The following is a 5,694-nucleotide window of genomic DNA, read 5'->3' as shown; positions in this document are numbered from 1 at the left end:
GCTTCTGTTGGGTGAGATGCAGAGAAAACATAAGATTCCGACAAGGTTTGCTATGCAGCCTGAGGTCTTTCCTTTGGAAGGACCCTAGGAAAGACATTCTGTGATACATCCCATCATACAGACTGTAGGGTTGCATCCACCAAGTGCTGGTCCCCCCAGGTGCCCCCACTGTGCATGACTTGACGGTGTTTCAGGTTTTTTTTTTTTGCCGCAACGTGCGGCACGTGGGATCTGAGTTCCCCAGCCAGGGATCGAACCCGAGCCCGCTGCATTGGAAGTGCAGAGCCTTAACCACTGGACCACCAGGGAAGTTCCTCGATGGTGTTTCTAACTGTTTCAGCTGTGCAAGCTTTTTCCTCCCCTAAGAAGCAATTAAGTCCCTTGAGCACAGAAAGGTATTTTAAGTTACTGCTTTATCCTTCAGTATCAAGGTGGTTGTGCAAAGTGGCTTAGTAAGTACTTGCTGACTTGGATCGTGTTAAGTAGCCAGTGTGGACTCCTCCCCCTGGCTGCAGCAGGAAATGTGTCCGGGGAGGGGGCGGGTATTCCAGAGTACAGTTTCAGTGAGTCCTCACATACTTGTCCGGCAGAAAACTCACTTTGAGAGGTTACCTGTGCTCCCTGGGCCCCTGGCTGGCCTAACTCTGGCCACACTCTGACCACGTTCAGACTAAACAGCAGAGATGAAAATAAAGTCCATCCACTTTGCCCCAGGCATGGCCGTGACTTCAGGGTGGATGAGGGGGCCAGGCAGATGTCTGCAGAGTTTGCCATCTACTGCTCTCTTACGTATGGCCAAGGACTGTTTTTCCCTCTAACTTGTCAGTAGACAGTCCCAGCTAATAACCAGAAAGACAAGGTGAGCTCATTTGCTTTTACCCAGCAGAAGGATTCAGGGTGAATCAAAGGAGATGGCCTGCCCTTTACACCCCCTGGGAAAGGCTGATCTGCTGCTGTGGTGGAGATTTTCCAGCCTCATCCGGATCGCAGGGTCCCCCCACACACGCCTCTCAGCCAGAGCTGCGGAAGGAATGGGCTACCAGCTTCAACTGACCTAAAGACCTCCTCTCTCCTCAAGAAATGCATTGCAGTAAAGCCCACACCCTGCCAGCTACTGTCTTTCCCTGGGAGCAGGTGTCTCGGCAGAGGGCTGACTTATGGAAGGAGCGTGGCTGGGGGTCAGAAGACAGGTCCCAGTGCTGCCACAGGACCCTGGGCAAGACCCTAACTTCTCTAATCTGGCTTCCCGTGGCCCCTAAGGCCCGGACACACGATGTTAAAGTTCCCCCCAAACCCCTCCCCTGCACTCAGTGAGCAGACCTAAAGGTCGGGACCCCCCGGTGCTTGGAGGGGAGGGGCTTGAAGTTCCTGTGCAAGGGGGTCCTCAACAGAGCCTGTGGCAGGAGGATGCCCGGAGGGGCTGGGACAGTGTCACGGGCCCTCAGTGCACGCGGCATGTGGAATCTTAGCTGCCTAACCAGAGGTCAAGTCTGGGCCCCCAGCAGTGGAAGCGCGGAGTCCCAACCGCGGGACCGCCAGGGAAGCCCCTCGTGTTGCCACTTTTAGGACACAGCCCTTAAGGAGAAAACCGGGGGATCTCTTTAATCTGGGGAAGAATCCCGGGGTGTCTAGGGGAGAACTTCCCAGTCTAGGAAGCCGTGGGGAGGGAAGGATCCGCACAATAGGCGCAGCTTCGTCCTCCTTGGAGGGCACGGAGAAGAGGCGCCCCGGGCTCTGGCTGGAGCCTTGGGAGCCCCCCCCACGGAGCCTGGAAGGAACCGCCCTGCCCCCCCCCATCCTTAAGACTGGGGAAGGCTTCTAGGAGTGGCCTGGTGAGCAGGAGATGGCAGGTGGATCTCCGGAGGGCCACAGGCAGGGGACAGTGGTGCAGACTGGGGTGCAGCCGCAGGGAGCTAACCATCGTCCCTTGGACCCGGGTTCTTACTGCCATCCAGGTCCCACCTTGCAGGGACACCATGGGGGCCAAGCCACTGACCCTCGGGGCAAACGCGTGTCCGAAGGAGCCGGGACTGGGGGAGGGGAGGAGCCCCCCTCCTTCACCAGCGCCGGAAAGGGTGTGGGCTCTGCCCCCCAGCCCCTCTTCCCCGGTTGGGTGGGGGGGGTCCCCCACGTGTCACAGGCATTTGGGACGGGGGTCCGGGGAGAGCTGGGGGGCTCGGGGGGCGCGCAGAGGCCAGCGGGTCCCAAATCACTGCACAGGGGGAGGGGCGCCGGCACAAATCTCCCCGGGAGGAATTATTCGTCAGTTAATTCAGGAAAGGTGGATCCCTCCTCGGTCAAGCTGAACTTTCGGGTTGTCGGATGGTGGTGTGCCCGCCTTCAGCGAGGGGCGTTTGCTCCCCTGAAGAGGCCGAGGGGGACTGGACAGAGAGACGGGGCCAAGCCAGTTTCTGAAAATGATTTTAAAGGCTTTCGAGGCTGCAAGGAGGGAGGCGGCAGTGGAACAGGAGCCCGGAGGGATCGCCCCCAGAGCCAGCGGGGCTTCGCTGGGCGCCGCGGCCCCATGGTGGGCAAGGAGGGGCGCGGGGCTCCTCTGAAGGGTCCTCACCGCGGGGCCACCCGGCTGGGAGCAGATTTAAAATCCAGAGAATCCAAGTAAAGGCCCCGGGCTGCGGAGGTGTCTGCGGGAGCCCAGACTCGACCCCGAGCGGTGCCCACCTACCCGGGGAGCTGCCAGGCGGCCAAGCAGCCCACTCCGGCCAGATGTTCAAGACAGATGAGGGACGAGTAGTTAAAACCCACATTATATAGTTCTGTCTGGTATAAAATGGCATGTGCTGACCCGTATATTCTAACTGGAAACGGACTCGAGTCACTTAAAATATTGCAACGTCGATAGGACTAATTAATTGGAAATAAGAAACGAACGAATACAATTAAACGAGAAGAGAATCATTTTCTAATTTAATATAGAGACATTTATAAAGATCACAAGCTAAAAGGCATCGAAGGATTCTATCGACATTCTATTAAATCAGCCGCCACGCCCCGGGCGGGAGGAGGACTGGGGAGCGCGGCACCCGGGCTGGGTTCGGCGTGGCTGATTGGTGCCGCCAGGAGCCCCACGTTTGCGTCGGACCCGCCGGCCCTCCCTGCGGAATTCAGTCTCCTCTGCCCGCGGCCCAGACCCAACCGCTCCCGCTCCGACAGCCCCAGGCCGGGAGAAGCCTGCCTCTCCGCCCGGGAGGCCCGGGTTCGCAGACAGATTACAACAAAATTACTAATTGGAAAATGAAATTGTCAAAAAGGCATCTCCCCACCCCCGCATATACAATATCCTTAAATATTAAGATATTTTATTAGACCCACTTCCTAACAATAATTTATTGCAATAAAACGGACACCGCAGGTCCCCCTAAATTGTCTTTTCATAATGAATAAATTTAAGCAGGCTAATTAATATATAAACTAGCCTGATTTGTCAAGTTGATTTGTATTTTAGTTAATTGTGAAAGTAATTACCACATGGTCAAATTAACAGCTTTCTGGAAATGACCAAGCCTGAGGTTTTATTTCCTTCCTGGGTGAAGAAAATTCATTTTTCCAAGCTCTTGATGTGATGAATAAAAGTCATAAATCTGGGTGATTGGTGCAGGCAGAGTCTAAATGGCTTCATATTTCATTTTAGGTTTAATAGAAATATTCATGCTCTGTTTTAATGAAATTAAATTGAGGGGGGATGGGGCTGGGAGGTGGCAGTGGCCGGGGTCTTAAAGGGACAGTGCACGTTTTTCTTCCCCCACCTGCGGGCCGGGGCGCTGAGGTCACCTCCAGTGGGCAGCCCATCTGCCACTCCTTTCTGTGGGAGCCCAAGGCCTGGAGGTCCTCCTTTGCAGCTCACCTGGGGCGCAGGTGGAGGCCGCAACTCGAGAGCCCCGACCCAGGTGCACTCCCTGGCAGCTGATGCCCTCTCCCGCGCGCTTGCTGAGGTCACTAAGCAAGGCCAGGGTCAGCCCAGGGTGCAGGTGCAATCCCGCCCAAAGAAAGACTTTAGGCCTGTTGTCTACGCTCAGGCCCGTGCTGACCCGGCAGAATCCGGGGTCCACTCTTTTCTCCCTACTGTCCCCTGGTAGGAGGGCTGTGTGGCAGCGACCCCTCACTCATGCCCTCTAGCCCTCCACTCTGTGCCGCCTGCGACATTCCCCTCCCCTCCAAGGTGATCCTGCCTGCCGGAACCTGGACCACCAGCGCCCAGAAGAGTGAACCTAACGCACCGGGCTGCAGAGGCCTCTCCTTGGCCCTCAGAGGAAAAGGAAGGGAGTCTTCAGACCCAGCAACTTTGCTACGCTCATTGGTGATAGGGTGCTCCAAGTTTGGGGGAAGCCCACGCTGACAGCCGCTCGGGGCGCCTGGGGTGGGGTGGGGTGGGGTGGGTGTGAGGTCCGTCAGGGTGTCCCTGGGCCCCAGGACAGTCCTGGATCTGCAGCCCCTTAATGGAGCTGATCTGTGACTTGTTGATTTCCCCTGAGCAAATAAGGCTTTGATGCAGTTCCAGCAAGAGTGGTTAGCTGATGAATTGACAAAAACTAATCAGCTTTATTGGGAAACAGGTTAAGGGCACGGGCGTGTCAATAATTCTCAGCCTGACCCCCTCATCCATTAACCGAGGCAGGCTGATTAGAGTAAGAAGACCCTCTCGCATTTTGCACAGAAATTGCTTTCATAAACTCACCATTATTAGCAGTCGATGCGAGCAGCTAATTTAGAGAAGACATCCCAGGCACGTCACATCTATCATCCGGGTTTATGTATCATTATCTCATTTACAGAATGTCGCAGTATAATGTGTTTTTGGCAACAGGCTCGGCAGCGCCTGGGCTGCGCCGCTCTTTTTAGCAGCACAGCGGAGACCTCCTCGCCTCCTTCCCCACCACCGGGCCCGGAAATGCCCCCATGAGGGCCGGAGCCGGAGGGCGCTTCCCGGGCGGGCAGCGAGAACTGGAGTCCTCCCCACACCCACGTGCGCCCCTCCCAACGCGCACCTCCAGACGCGTGCACCCCACGCACGCCGCCCCAGCTGCGCCCGGCTCGCTGGCCCGGGGGGCCCTGGCGCGCGGCCCGACCGAAGAATTTGCTCCAGCCTCGGGCCGCGGGGTGCGAGTTCGCTGTTGTGCCCGGAATCCCCTCCTCGGGGCTCGGGCGGCGGCGCAGTTGGCCCGGGGCGGCCGCTCCCCTGCGCCTCGGGGGCGTGGTCCCGGCCTCCCTCTCAGGCCTCGGCCGGCTGGGTCGCAGAGGCCCCGGGCCTGTGGGACAGCCCGCCGGCCCGGAAGGCCCCTCTCCGCCCTCCCGGGCTCCCGGGGCGGCGGGTCTGACCTTTCCCTCCCCCGGCGGCGGCGGCGGCGGCGGCGGCGGCACCGCGGCCCAGATGCGCCCGGCAGAACGGAGTGGGCCACCTGTTCCTCCGGCTAATTATTTTAATGTAGGGGGCCCAGTGTCACCGGGTGCGCGCCTCTTGCAGCGACAGACGGCGGCGGGGCCGAGGACCCAATCCAGCCTTTCAATGGAATTTCCCAGATGGGCCGAGGGAAGGCCAGGCGGGTCACCAGGGGCCCTTTAACGAGTTCATTAGCCAAATTATCTTGCCCGCAGCACAGAGCCCGGGAGACTGGGGGAAGGGAGCTAGCACGGAGCGGTTCCGCGGGCCTGTCTCCCCCCGGTCTCGGCGGAGGTGGC

The 5,694-nt window shown here is 58.4% G+C and overlaps 1 non-coding gene across 1 annotated transcript; it reads right to left on the bottom strand.

Annotated features, from left to right (window-relative positions):
- Positions 1-236: 236 nt before the first annotated feature.
- On the bottom strand, positions 237-309 carry TRNAG-UCC (transfer RNA glycine (anticodon UCC)). The gene has a single exon. It is a non-coding gene; the product is annotated as a tRNA-Gly (tRNA).
- Positions 310-5,694: the final 5,385 nt, after the last annotated feature.

This window comes from Lipotes vexillifer, unplaced genomic scaffold, assembly GCF_000442215.2.
Source record: "Lipotes vexillifer unplaced genomic scaffold, Lipotes_vexillifer_v1.1 scaffold2094, whole genome shotgun sequence".
NCBI classification, from domain to species: Eukaryota; Metazoa; Chordata; class Mammalia; order Artiodactyla; family Lipotidae; genus Lipotes; species Lipotes vexillifer.
Note: the sequence above shows the minus strand (reverse complement) of the source record. Positions and strands in the feature narration are given on the sequence as shown.